The sequence below is a fragment of the Symphalangus syndactylus genome, chromosome 16, assembly GCF_028878055.3.
Source record: "Symphalangus syndactylus isolate Jambi chromosome 16, NHGRI_mSymSyn1-v2.1_pri, whole genome shotgun sequence".
NCBI lineage: Eukaryota > Metazoa > Chordata > Mammalia > Primates > Hylobatidae > Symphalangus > Symphalangus syndactylus.
The window spans coordinates 17028163-17041471 of NC_072438.2; the positions used below are offsets into that span (position 1 = coordinate 17028163).

Genomic DNA, 13309 nt, shown 5'->3' on the forward strand with positions numbered 1-13309 from the left:
TCGAACTCCTGACCTCGGGTGGTCTGCCCACCTCAGCTTCCTAAAGTGCTGGGATTACAGGCATGAGCCACCGCATCCTGCCATGATTGCAGTTTAGTAGTAAATTTAAAGAATCACAGGGCAAGAAGAAAACCACAAAAGAAAAGATGCTTTATATTTCAGTAACTTTTTTTTTTCAATATTTTTTGGGATACTGGTGGTTTTGGGCTATGTGGATAAGTTCTTAAGTGGTGATTCTGATATTTTAGTGCACCTGTCACCCGAGCAGTTACACTGTACCTAATATGTAGATTTTTATCCCTCACCCTACTCCCTACTTCATCAGAGTCCCCGATCACTCTTATGCCTTTGTGTCCTCTTAGCTTAGCTCCTATTTATTGGTGAGAATATATGATATTTGGTTTTCCATTCCTGAGTTACTTCACTTAGAAAGGGCTCGAGCTCTATCCAAATTGCTGCAAAAGACATTATTTTGTTCAATTTTTTGGCTGAGTAGTATTCCATGGTGCATATATACTACATTTTCTTTATCCACTCGTTGGTCAATGAGCACTTAGGTTGGTTCCATATCTTTGCAATTGTGAATTGTGCTGCTATAAACATGCGTGTGCGAGTGTATTTTTCAATATAATGACTTCTTTTCCTTTGCGTAGATACCCAGTAATGGGATTTCTGGATTGAATGGTAGTTCTACTTTTAGTTCTTTTGGGAATCTCCACACGTTTTCCATGGTGGTTGAACTAATTTACATTCCTACCAGCGGTGTAAAAGTGTTCCCTCTTCACCACATCTATGTCAACATATTTTCTCCTTTTTGAAAAAGGGGCCCGCCATTTTCATTTTGCACTCTAGCAGCCTTGCCTGGGGAGACAGACGCGATGAAGAGGCATGCTCTGCCCTCCAGGTCCTCAGTGTGGAAAGTGGTGAGATGGACAGTTACAGCCACAGACCGCCAGGCTCACAGCTCTGCGTTTATCCCTCCTTCCAGCACATGGCTTGCTGCATGGCCATTGTTCATTGTTCTTCTGCCCCCTAGACTGTAGGCCCCATGAGGCCCTGGCCCTGGCACTGAGTCCTTGAGGAGTGCCTGTGAATGAACAGATGGCCTCTGACTTGATACCTTCTCTTTGTTCACATAATCACTTGATTCCCATCCAGTGGGGTGCTTAGTTCTAGACATGCCTGTTTTGAATTAAATCCCTCTTGGCCATTCCTTTTAAGTCACACATACTGCGATTGCTTTTGATTAAGGCAGCAAGGACATGAGGAATAACAAGAGATGAGATGTGCTTGGCCTTCCCAGGGATCCGACAGGAGGCACTATGCTTGATGTCTCCAGTGGATTTCCGTTTCTCCACCCCGTCCTAGAGATTCAAGAACTTGTCTGGTCCTCCAATCCTGGGAACCTTGGTAGCACAAGGGCCAATCCGCTCCAACACTGCCACTCCCAGGTAATCACATCTTGCTACAATTTCCTATTTACATGTCTGCCTGTGCAATTCATTTTGTTGAATGAATGAATGAATACATTAATCACTAAATCAAAAGATGAAAGAATCAATGAAAGAATAGCAAATCAGAATAATGACTGCTGAGTTTGCTCCCCCAGGAGTAGGTTCTAGAGGGCGTGCTTAGTCAGTACTGAGTGCATGAACCATGAGACCTCTGGCTCCTGTTGTGTCGAGCTAAGCTGTGAATGGCAGCCAGACCAATCACGTCAAGGTTCAGCTCTTCAGAGACTGCAGGGTAAATGGGGCAACAGCACAGGCTTTAGAGCCAGATGGACAAGGGGTAAAATCTCAACAGTCCTGCTACTTTCTGTGATTTTGGACAAATCTCTTGTTGCCTCTAAGACTGAGTTATCATTTCTGCAAAATGGAAAATATATGTATCTTATGGGATTTTTAAAAATCATTGTATATCATTTATATTTTCAAATTGGCAATGCCTGGCATCAATTATGATTCTTATTTCCATCTGTCCCTAGATACACATAGAGATCTCAAGGCAGCTGCTATGGGAGTAGCTTCCAAGGTCATAGAGCTTTCATCTGCGTTATTTGGCCCATGAGATGTTTTCCATGTTCTGAGCTAGCTTGAATGATTAACTGATGGGAAAGGAGTAGAACAACTAGCAGACACTCAATAAACATTTACTGAACTGAATGGCATCCAGGGCCCTCCCCATGCCCTGCTTCCATTAAAGGCAAAGCTGTTCCCCACTTCTCAGGACCCTCCTTGTCCTCTCTTCTCCCTACTCCATGCCATCAGCCACCAGGTTCTGCAGGTTTTGTCGCTGTGTATTAGTTCACCATGAGTGCCTACTGTATGACTGGTGCTATGCTGGCCACTGTGCATGTCGTGGGGAGCAAATCAGGAGAGGTCCTTGTCCTTGTAGAACTTAGTTTGGTAGAAGAAAACAGACCCTATACAAATACACACCAAATATTCGTTTTGTTACATACTGCACACAGGGCTCCAGTGAAACAGGACTGGGAGGGAAAGAGTATGAACCTTCAGGAGAAGAAGAAAGTTTCTGTTGTTGTTGTTGTTGTTGTTGTTGTCGTTATTGTTGTTGTTGGAGACAGAGCCTCGTTCTCTCGCCCAGGCTGGAGTGCAGTGACGCGATCTTGGCTCACTGCAACCTCCGCCTCCTGGGTTCAAGCAATTCTGCCTCAGCCTCCTGGGCAGCTGGGATTACAGGTGAACACCACCACGGCCAGGTAATTTTTGTATTTTTACTAGAGACGGGGTTTCATCATGTTGGCCAGGCTCATCTCAAACTCCTGAACTCATGATCCACCCCGCTCGGCCTCCCAAAGTGCTGGGATTACAGGTGTGAGCTACCACGCCTGGCCGAAGAAAGGCCCTTCGAGGATGAGAAGGAGCTGACAAGGAAAAAAAAAGATAAGAAGTGCTTCAGCGGCAGAGGAAACAGCACATGCAAAGCCCCCGGGGTCTGAAAGCACTCTGCAGGCCCAGCTGGAACACAGTGAGCGAGGTGGAGGTGGCATCACAGTTGCTCATATTTACCGGGCACATAGGAGGTGCCAGGCACTGTTCTATGGCTTCATAGGTCTTGACTCAGTTAATCCTTTCAAAAGCCCTGTGAGAAGTTTTGGTCACCATTTTACAGACAGAGAAGCTGAGACCCAGGGAGGTGAGGTAGCTAGCCCATGACCATCCAGATTCTCAGCATCTGAGCCTGGGTTCCATCTCGGGCAGTCTTGCTCCAGGGCCCGTGACTAACCCACCGAGCTGCCTTCCTTAAGAGGGGCCACGGAGGCAGGTAGCAGGCCCGAGAGGCCATGCTAAGGAGGGATGTTTTCCTTTCAAACATCTCTTGCCTTTGCTTCTTAGCATTGACTCCTAATTCTCCTACTTGCTAAGTGGGTGGTCTTAGGCCAGTTACTCCACTGCCCTTTATTTCATTTCACAATTCTTTTTATCATGTACCTGCTATGTGCCAGGCATGTGCTAGGAGCAGGGGAGACATGCAGTGGTGAGCAAAAGCCAGTGTGTACCCTGCCATCAAGGTCATTGCAGTCCACTTGAGGGAGAGCGTGTTAATCAAACAGTCTAATGGAGATAAAGCCTGTGAGGGCAAGATGCACAGTCCCGGAGAAGCTATATGAAAGGGGCCCCTTCTGGGCTATGAGTCAGGGAAAGCTTCCCTAAGGAAGTTGCGCTCAAGCTGAGATTGGAAGGGTAGGCAGGAAATATCCAGGTAAAGTAAGAGGGTTGGGACTGGGCATGGTGGTCCACGTCTGTAATCCCAGCGCTTTGGGAGTCTGAGGTGGGCGGATCACCTGAAGTCAGGAGTTTGAAGCCAGCCTGGCCAACATAGTGAAACCCCGTCTATACTAAAAATACAAAAAGATTAGCTGGGCCTGGTGGTGCACACCTGTAGTCCCAGCTACTTGGGAGGCTGAGACATGAAAGTTACCTGAACCCAGGAGGCAGAGGTTGCAGTGAGCCTAGATCACACCATTGCACTCCAGCCTGGGCAACAGAGCAAGAGTCCCTCAAAAAAAAAAAAAAAAAAAAAAAAAAAGGAAGAAGGTTGGGATAAAAATGGGGCTGCCCAAGGCTGGGCGTGGTGGCTCATGCCTGTAATCCCAGCACTTTGGGAGGCTGAGGCGGGCGGATCACGAGGTCAGGAGATTGAGACCATCCTGGCCAACATGGTGAAACCCGATCTCTATTAAAAATACAAAAATTAGCTGGGTGTGGTGGCGCGTGCCTCCTACTCGGGAGGGTGAGGCAGGAGAATTGCTTGAACCAGGGAGTCAGAGGTTGCAGTGAGCCGAGACTGCACCGCTATACTGCAGTCTGGTGACAGAGCGACTTTGTCTAAAAATAAATAAATAAATAAATAAATAAATAAATATAAATAAATAATAAAAAGGAAAAGAAATGGGGCTGCCCAGGCACCCAGTTACATTTGAATTTCAAATAGACAACAAATAATGTTTAGCATAACATTATTATATTGCATGGGATGTGTTTATAATAAAATCTTACTCATTGTTTATCTGATATTCACATTTAACTGCACCTCCGGTTTTTGTTTACTCATTGAGTTTTGTTTGTGTATCTGGCAACCTGAGGTAGGAAGGGTATTCAGGACAGAGGGACTAGCATATGCAAAGTGATGATCATAGGACGAAGCACACTGTTAGAGAGAACCTGCAGGGAAACCAGTGTGACTGGGCACAGTAAGCCTCAGTTTCCTCACGTATAAAGTGGAAGTTGTAATAGTGCAAAACTCACAGGAGTAGATATGTAAAGTGTTTAGCATAGTGTTAGTGCATAGTTATTGCTCAATAAAGGTTAGATGCTATCATGCCTTCTCCTTCCCCTCCACCATCATCATCTCCTTCTCTTTTTCTACCAATTCCAACCAATTCTAGAGCCTTCTGGACCCTTGCAATTGCCATCATTTAAAAAAAGAGTGGTCAGGTTCTCACCAAAATTATGATTTAAAAAGCCCTAGAAGTTGAAGATTTTGTTTGGTGTCAGCTTAAGCTGTTAATGGCCCTGCTAATAAATATATTATTATTAGTCCACTTGTGTTGCTGCAAAAGAATATGCAAAGCTGGGTAATTTATAAAGAAAAGAGGCTTATTTGGCTCACAGTTCTGCCGGCTGTACAAGAAGCATGGCACCAGCATCCGCTTCTGGTGAGGGCTGCAGGCTGCTTCCCTTCTTGTCAGAAGGCAAAAGGTAGCTGGTATGCGGAGACCGCATGGTGAAGGGGGAGCTGAGAGAGAGATGGAAAGAGGTACTAGGCTCTTTTCAACAACCAGCTCTTGCAGGAATTAAGAATGAAAACTCGCTTACTCCCACAAGAATGGCACCAAGCCATTCATGAGGGATCTACCCCCACAACCCAAACACCTCCCACAAGACCCCACTTTCAACACTGGGGATCAAATTCAAACATGAGACTTGGCAGGGCCAAACAAGCCACATCCAAACGATAGCATATACTAACATACCGATTGGAAGACAATGACTCAGGAGTGAAATTAGCTGCTACAGAGAAGCAGTATGCTACTCGGATATGGAGTTAGTTACCATAGCAGAAGCCCAAGGTAGACATTGACTTCTCCCTCACATATGCAGGCTAGCCAGGCAGCCCCCAAGGTATCAGAACCCAAGCTTCTCCCAGGATGTCGTTCTGCCATCTCTATGATGTTGTCTTGTGGTCAGCCTCTGAGAATTCCAATATCTGACATCTTTGTAGGTCTATTTCTATTGTCTTTTATTTCTGCTGGTTATCCACCATGGAGTCTTTTTTCTTTGTTTGCTTTTTTATTCAGGATTATCCCAGTTAAATAAATGAAGAAATTCTCTCAAAGAGTTCACCAACACATTTGTATTCCAACTAGCAGGAAGAGAAAAAATGGTGCTGGAGAGGGTATAAGGCTTCCCATTAATGGCATAACTCAGAGCTTGTATAAGTCACACTCATACCCTTTGGCCAAAACTTAGTCAAAGAGCCACAGTTGGCTGCAAAGAATGCTGCTAAATGTAGTCTTTACTTCGGGGGTGGCTGTGTGCTCAGCCAAAACGTCAGGCTTTTATTACCATAGAAAGAGAGGAGAACGGATATCAGAACACACCAGCAGCGTGCCAACAGCCAAGGTGCAGTCACTCGAAATAGACTCGGCTGGCACATCTTTCTATCTGGGCTCTTTTCTAGCTACAAGGAATGAGGACACAGGGGCCCTGGAACCAGAGAGGTTGGAAAGACAGGGATTCTGGGGAGTAGCACAACATAGAAACAAATCTAGGGATAATTAGGACAAGGAGCTAAATGTGATGTTTAATGCCAGCCACAATGAAGAATAAGTTTTCCACTCTAGTTGCTCATAAATTCAAAACAGCTTCAAGGAAGGAGAAACAGCTTGAAAAACTTTTGTGAGTATATAAATATGGTGACAGAATATGTTATATATTATTTATACACATTATATAGAGAGAGAGCGAAAGAAAGAGAGAGACAAAGAGAGACAAAGAGAAGTGACACCTCAACTAAAATTGGTCTTTATTTTATATCTGTATTTGTGTCTGCCAATTATTGAGCAGTTGAACATTGGTGTTGCTCTTTATTTGTTTGTTTATTTATTTATTTGTTTATTTTTTGAGACAGAGTCTTGCTCTGTCACCCCAGGCTGGAGTGCAGTGGTGCGATCTCGACTCACTGCAACCTCTGCCTCCCAGGTTCAAGCGATTCTCCTGTCTCAGCCTCCCAAGTAGCTGGGATTACAGGCACGTGCCACCACGCTCGGCCAATTTTTTTATTTTTATTTTTATTTTTAGTAGAGATAGGGTTTCACTATGTTGGCCAGGCTGGTCTCAAACTCCTGACCTCAGGTGATCTGCCCTCCTTGACCTCCCAAAGCACTGGGATTACAGGCGTGAGCCACCTTCCCCAGCCTGGTGTTGCTCTTTAAATGAAAGCAACCTTGTGTGCAATCTCCTCCCTCCTTCACTCCTCAAAGCTTTAGGACATCCCTGCTCTCCACCAGGCCTGGCTCAAAATCAGGGCCAGGATGCAGATGCTGCAAAGACCCCAGCTTCTCCCCCAGGAATATGTGTGCCCCTGGAAAGGCATAACCACTAGGCCTACGTATTGGTTCACAGCAGCACCACAGGGCTAAAGGCATTCTGGAACCTTCTGCCATTGTGTATCAACAGTCAGGTGCTCCTGTCTTGATGGCCTGGTATGAAAACATCCACTCTGGAGAAAGACAGTCCTGGGTTCAAATTCTTCCTCTGCAGCTTCCTATTCATGCAGCCTTACGGGAAAGAGCTTTGCCTTACATATGAGGCTGGCATGGTGTTGAGAGCAACAGTCTTGGGAACCAGGTGGACCTGGCCATCACGTTGGCCCTGACTCCTCTAGGGTGACCAACTGTCCTAGTTTGCCCAGAACAGAAGGTTTCCAGAGATGCCGAAATTTCAGTGCTAAAACCATGACAGTCCCAACCAAATTGGGACAGTTGATTGCCCTGCTACCAGACACATGCTCCAGGGCAAGTTACTCAATGCTCTGAGGTTCAATTTCCTTGCACATAAAAATGGGCCTAACAATGTCTGTCTTGCAGGAGAGCTATAGGGAATAGAAATAGTGCCTCGTGCAGAGTAATCATCAGAATTATTATTAATATTATTAACTTCTCCCCCTCACTGCCTATGCACCTCTTTTATAATAGCCAATGTCCCAATTTACCAGAAGGGTCCACATAGCTCCATCAGGCCATTATAAAGCAACAAAAGTGAAGGGCTTTCTCCCTGATGCATTGTTTTTCTATGCAGGGGTCAAGGAAGCCTCCCAGCCTCCAGGGTTCCCCACATCTCTGGGCCTGAGTGAACCCTCAGTGTCCTTCCAGCATTGCTGAGGTCTTGAGTCAGTTATAAACCTTCCCTCCAACACCAAGACCACGTAGCTTTGTTCATTAAGGCTGTTGCTTGGCTCTGCAGCTCTGAGACAATGCCGAGTATGACTTTGTCCACCCTCACCTTGATTGCATTCACAAGTAATTCCTAAAATTAATTACAAAGAAAAAAAACAACAAAAACAAAAAAAACAAAAAACAAAAATACATGTTGGTGTCTCTTCGTTGCAAGAAAAAAAATTCACTATTCATTCCAAGTAAAATTGCTTCATAACTCAATAATTTCATCCAGCCTCCCAGGCCCCCAGAAGGTGCTGAAATACTTAGCACATGGCTAAGTGCAGCACTCAGAGGTGAGAATTTGCAAGAATGTGGGAGCTTCATCCAACTTTCTCGGTTTTGTCACAAATGACTGCCTTCCTGCTTTCTAGGCCCAGTCCTCCAGACTTCAGAACAAGTAACAGCCACATTGACAGCAAACCCGAGACCTTTGTGAAGACAGGGAGGGTACTAAACGAAAAATGCCAAAGCCTTTTGTTTTCTTTTTTTATTATTATTATACTTTAAGTTCTGGGATACATGTGCAGAACATGCAGGTTACATAGGTATACACTTGCCATAGTGGTTTGCTGCACCAATCATCCCATCATCTACATTAGGCATTTCTCCTAATGCCATCCCTCCCCTAGCCCCTCATCCCCCAACAGGCCCCAGTGTCTGATGTTCCCCTCCCTGCGCCCGTGAGTTCTCATTGTTCAACTTCCACTTATGAGAACATGTGGTGTTGGTTTTCTGTTCCTGTGTTAGTTTGCTGAGAATCATGGTTTCCAGCTTCATCCATGTCCTTGCAAAGGATATGAACTCATCCTTTGTTGTGGCTGCATAGTATTCCATGGTGTATATGTGCCACATTTTCTTTATCCAGTTAATCATTGATGGGCATTTGGGTTGGTTCCTAGTCTTTGCTATTGTGAATAGTGCTTCAATAAACATATGTGTGCATGTGTCTTTATAGTAGAATGATTTATAATCCTTTGAGTATATATCCAGTGATGAGGTTGCTGATTCAAATGATATTTCTGGTTCTAGATCCTTCAGAAATCACCACACTGTCTTCCATAATGGTTGAATTAATTTATACTCACTGTGGTTTTGATTTGCATTTCTCTAATGACCAGTGATGATGAGCTTTTTTTCATGTTTTTTGGCCACATAAATGCCTTCTTTTGAGAAGTGTCTGTTCATATCCTTTACCTACTTTTTGATGGGGTTGTTTGTTTTTTCTTTTAAGTTTGCTTAAGTTCCTTGTAGATTCTGGATATTAGCCCTTTGTCAGATGGATAGATTGCAAAAATTTTCTCCCATTCTGTAGGTTGCCTGTTCACTCTGATGATAGTTTCTTTTGCTGTGCAGAAGCTCTTTAGTTTAATTAGATCCCATTTGTCAATTTTGGCTTTTGTTGCCATTGCTTTTGGTGTTTTAGTCATGAAGTCTTTGCCCATGCCTATGTTTTGAATGGTATTACCTAGGGTTTCTACTAGAGTTTTTATGGTTTTAGGTCTTACATTTAAATCTGTAATCTGTTTGTCTATTATTGGCATATAGGAATGCTGGTGATTTTTGCAAATTGGTTTTGTATCCTGTGACTTTGCTGAAATTGCTTATTAGCTTAGGAAGTTTTTAGGCTGAGACAAGGGGGTTTTCTAAATATATAATCATGTCATCTGTAACCAGAGACAATTTGACTTCCTCTCTTCCTATTTGAATACCATTTATTTCTTTCTCTTGCCTAATTGCCCAGGCCAGAACTTCCAATACTATGTCGAATAGCAGTGTTGAGAGAGGGCATACTTGTCTTGTGCTGGTTTTCAGAGGGAATGCTTCCAGCTTTTGCCTATTCAGAATGATATTGGCTGTGGGTTTGTCAAAATAGCTCTTATTATTTTGAGATACATTCCATCGATATCTGGTTTATTGAGAGTTTTTAACATGAAGGGATGTTGTATTTTATCAAAGGCCTTTTCTGCATCTATTGAGATAATCATGTGGTTTTTGTCATTGGTTCTGTTTATCTGATGGATTACATTTATTGATTTGTGTATGTTGAACCAGCCTTGCATCCCAGGGATGAAGCTGACTTGATTGTGGTGGATAAGCTTTTTGACTTGCTGCTGGATTCAATTTGCCAGTATTTTATTGAGGATTTTTGCATCGATGTTCATCAGGGATATTGGCCTGAAGTTTTCTTTTTTTGTTGTGTCTCTGCCAGGTTTTGGTATCAGGATGATGCTGGCCTCATAAAATGAATTAGGGAGGAGTCCCTCTTCTTTGATTGTTTGGCATAGTTTCAGAAGAAATGGTACCAGCTCCTCTTTGTACGTGTGGGAGAATTTGGCTGTGAATCCATCTGGTCCTGGGCTTTTTTTGGTTGGTAGGCTATTAATTACTGCCTCAATTTCAGAACTTGTTATTGGTCTATTCAGGGATTCTACTTCTTCCTGGTTTAGTCCTGGGAGGGTGTATGTGTCCAGGAATTTATCCATTTCTTCTAGATTTTCTAGTTTATTTGCATAAAGGTGTTTACAGTATTCTCTGATGGTGGTTTGTATTTCTGTGGGATCAGTGGTGATATCCCCTTTATCATTTTTTACTGTGTCTATTTGATTCTTCTCTCTTTTCTTCTTTATTAGTCTTGCCAGTGGTCTATCTATTTTGTTAATTTTTTCAAAAAACCAGCTCCTGGATTCATTGATTTTTTGAAGGTTTTTTGTGTCTCTATCTCCTCCAGTTCTGCTCTGATCTTAGTTATTTCTTGTCTTCTAGTAGCTTTTACATTTGTTTGCCCTTGATTCTCTAGTTCTTTTAATTGTGATGCTAGGGTGTCAATTTTAGATCTTTCCCGCTTTCTTCTGTGGGCATTTAGAGCTATAAATTTCCCTCTAAACACTGGTTTAGCTGTGTCCCAGAGATTCTGGTATGTTGTGTCTTTGTTCTCATTGGTTTCTAAGAACTTCCTGATTTCTGCCTTAATTTTGTTATTTACCCAGTAGTCATTCAGGAGCAGGTTGTTCAGTTTCCATATAGTTGTGCAGTTTTGAGTGAGTTTCTTAATTCTGAGTTCTTATTCGATTGCACTGTGGTCTGAGAGACTGTTTGTTATTATTTCCATGCTTCTGCATTTGCTGAGGAGTGTTTTACTTCCAATTATGTGGTCAATTTTAGAATAAGTGCAATGTGGTGCTGAGAAGAATGTATATTCTGTTGATTTGGGGTGGAGAGTTGTGTAGATGTCTACTAGGTCTGCTTGGTCCAGAGCTGAGTTCAAGTCCTGAATATCGTTGCTAATTTTCCGTCTCATTGATTTATCTAATATTGAAAGTGGGGTGTTAAAGTCTCCCACCATTATTGTGTGGGAGTCTAAGTCTCTTTGCAGGTCTCTAAGAATTTGCTTTATGAATCTGGGTGCTCCTATATTGGGTGCATATATATTTAGGAAAGTTAGCTCTTCTTGTTGCATTGATCCCTTTACCATTATGTAATGCCCTTCTTTGTCTTTTTTGATCTTTGTTGGTATAAAGTCCATTTTATCAGAGACTAGAATTGCAAACTCTGTTTTTTTTTCTTTCCATTTGCTTGGTAAATACTCCTCCATCCCTTTATTTTGAGCCTATGTGTGTCTCTGCATGTGAGATGGGTCTCCTGAATACAGCACACTGATGGGTCTTGACTCTTTATCCAATTTGCCAGTTTGTGTCTTTTAATTGGGACATTTAGCCTGTTTACATTTAAAGTTGTCAAGACCAGCTCAGTTGTGGAGACCCTAACCCAGCAGCACTAGAGGAATTAAAGACACACACACAGAAATATAGTGTGTGGAGTGGGAAATCAGGGGACTGACAGCCTTCACAGCTGAGAGCCTTGAACAGAGATTTACCCACATATTTATTGACAGCAAGCCAGTGATAAGCATTGTTTCTATAGATCATAGATTAACTAAAACTATTCCTTATGGGAAATGAAGGGATAGGCTAAAATAAAGGGATGGGCTCTGGCTAGTTATCTGAGCACGAACACGTCCTTAAGGCACAGATCGCTCATGCTATTGTTTGTGGCTTAGGAATGCCTTTAAGCAGTTTTTCCACCCTGGGTGGGCCAGGTGTTCCTTGCTGTCATTCTGGTAAACCCACAACCTTCAGCGTGGGCATGATGGCCAGTATTTTATTGAGGATAAAATACAGTGCTGCAGAGATTTTGTTTATGGTCAGTTTTGGGGCCAGTTCATGGCCAGATTTGGGGGCCTATCCCCAGAAAAAGTTAGTATTGTTATGTGTGAATTTGATCCTGTCATTATGATGTTAGTTGGTTATTTTGCCCGTTAGTTGATGGAGTTTCTTCATAGTGTTGATGGTCTTTACAATTTGGTATGTTTTTGCAGTGGCTGGTAACTGTTTTTCCTTTCCATATTTAGTGCTTCCTTCAGGAGCTGTTGTAAGGCAGGCCTGATGGTGACAAAATTCTTTAGCATTTGCTTGTCTGTAAACGATTTTATTTCTGTTTCACTTATGAAGCTTAGTTTGGCTGGATATTAAATTCTGGGATGAAAATTGTTTTCTTTAAGAATGTTGAATATTCACCCCCACCCTCTTCTGGCTTGTAAGGTTTCTGCAGAGAGATCTGCTGTTAGTGTATGGGCTTCCCTTTGTGGATAACTCGACCTTTCTCTCTGGCTGCCCTTAACATTTTTTCCTTCATTTCAACCTTGGTGAATCTGACGATTATGTGTCTTGGGGTTGCTCTTCTCGAGGAGTATCTTGGAGAGCTCCAGCTGGCATCTGGCAGGTGCCCCTCTGGATAAAGCTTCCAGAGGAAGGAACAGGCAGCAATCTTTGCTGTTCTACAGCCTCCACTGGTGATACCCATGCAAACAGGGTCTAGAGTGGACCTCCAGCAAACTTCAGCAGACCCACAGCAGAGAGGCCAGACTGTTAGAGGGAAAACTAACAAACAGAAAGGAATAGCATCAACATCAACAGAAAGGATGTCCACACGAAAACCCCATTCGAAGGTCACCAACATCAAAGACCAAAGGTAGATAAACCCATGAAGATGAAGAAAAACCTGCGCAAAAAGGCTGAAAATTCCAAAAACCAGACACTTCTTCTTCTCCAAAGGATTACAACTCCTTGCAAGCAAGGGAACAAAACTGGATGGAGAATGAGTTTGATGAATTGACAGAAGTAGGCTTCAGAAGGTGGATAATAACAAACTCCTCTGAGCTAAAGGAGCATGTTTTAACCCAATACAAGGAAGCTAAGAACCTTGAAAAAAGGTTAGCAGAATTGCTAACTAGAATAAGCAGTTTAGAGAAGAACATAAATGACCTGATGGAGCTGAAAAACACAG

General features: G+C 43.1%; 1 long non-coding RNA gene across 1 annotated transcript in view; it reads right to left on the minus strand.

Annotated features, from left to right (window-relative positions):
* The window catches only part of LOC129464502 (uncharacterized), a 61239-nt gene that overhangs the window by 43082 nt on the left and 4848 nt on the right, over positions 1 to 13309 (minus strand). The window contains exon 2 of the long non-coding RNA XR_008651617.1: positions 5137 to 5262. This is a non-coding gene — a long non-coding RNA (uncharacterized lncRNA). The remainder of the gene's footprint in view (positions 1 to 5136; positions 5263 to 13309) is intronic.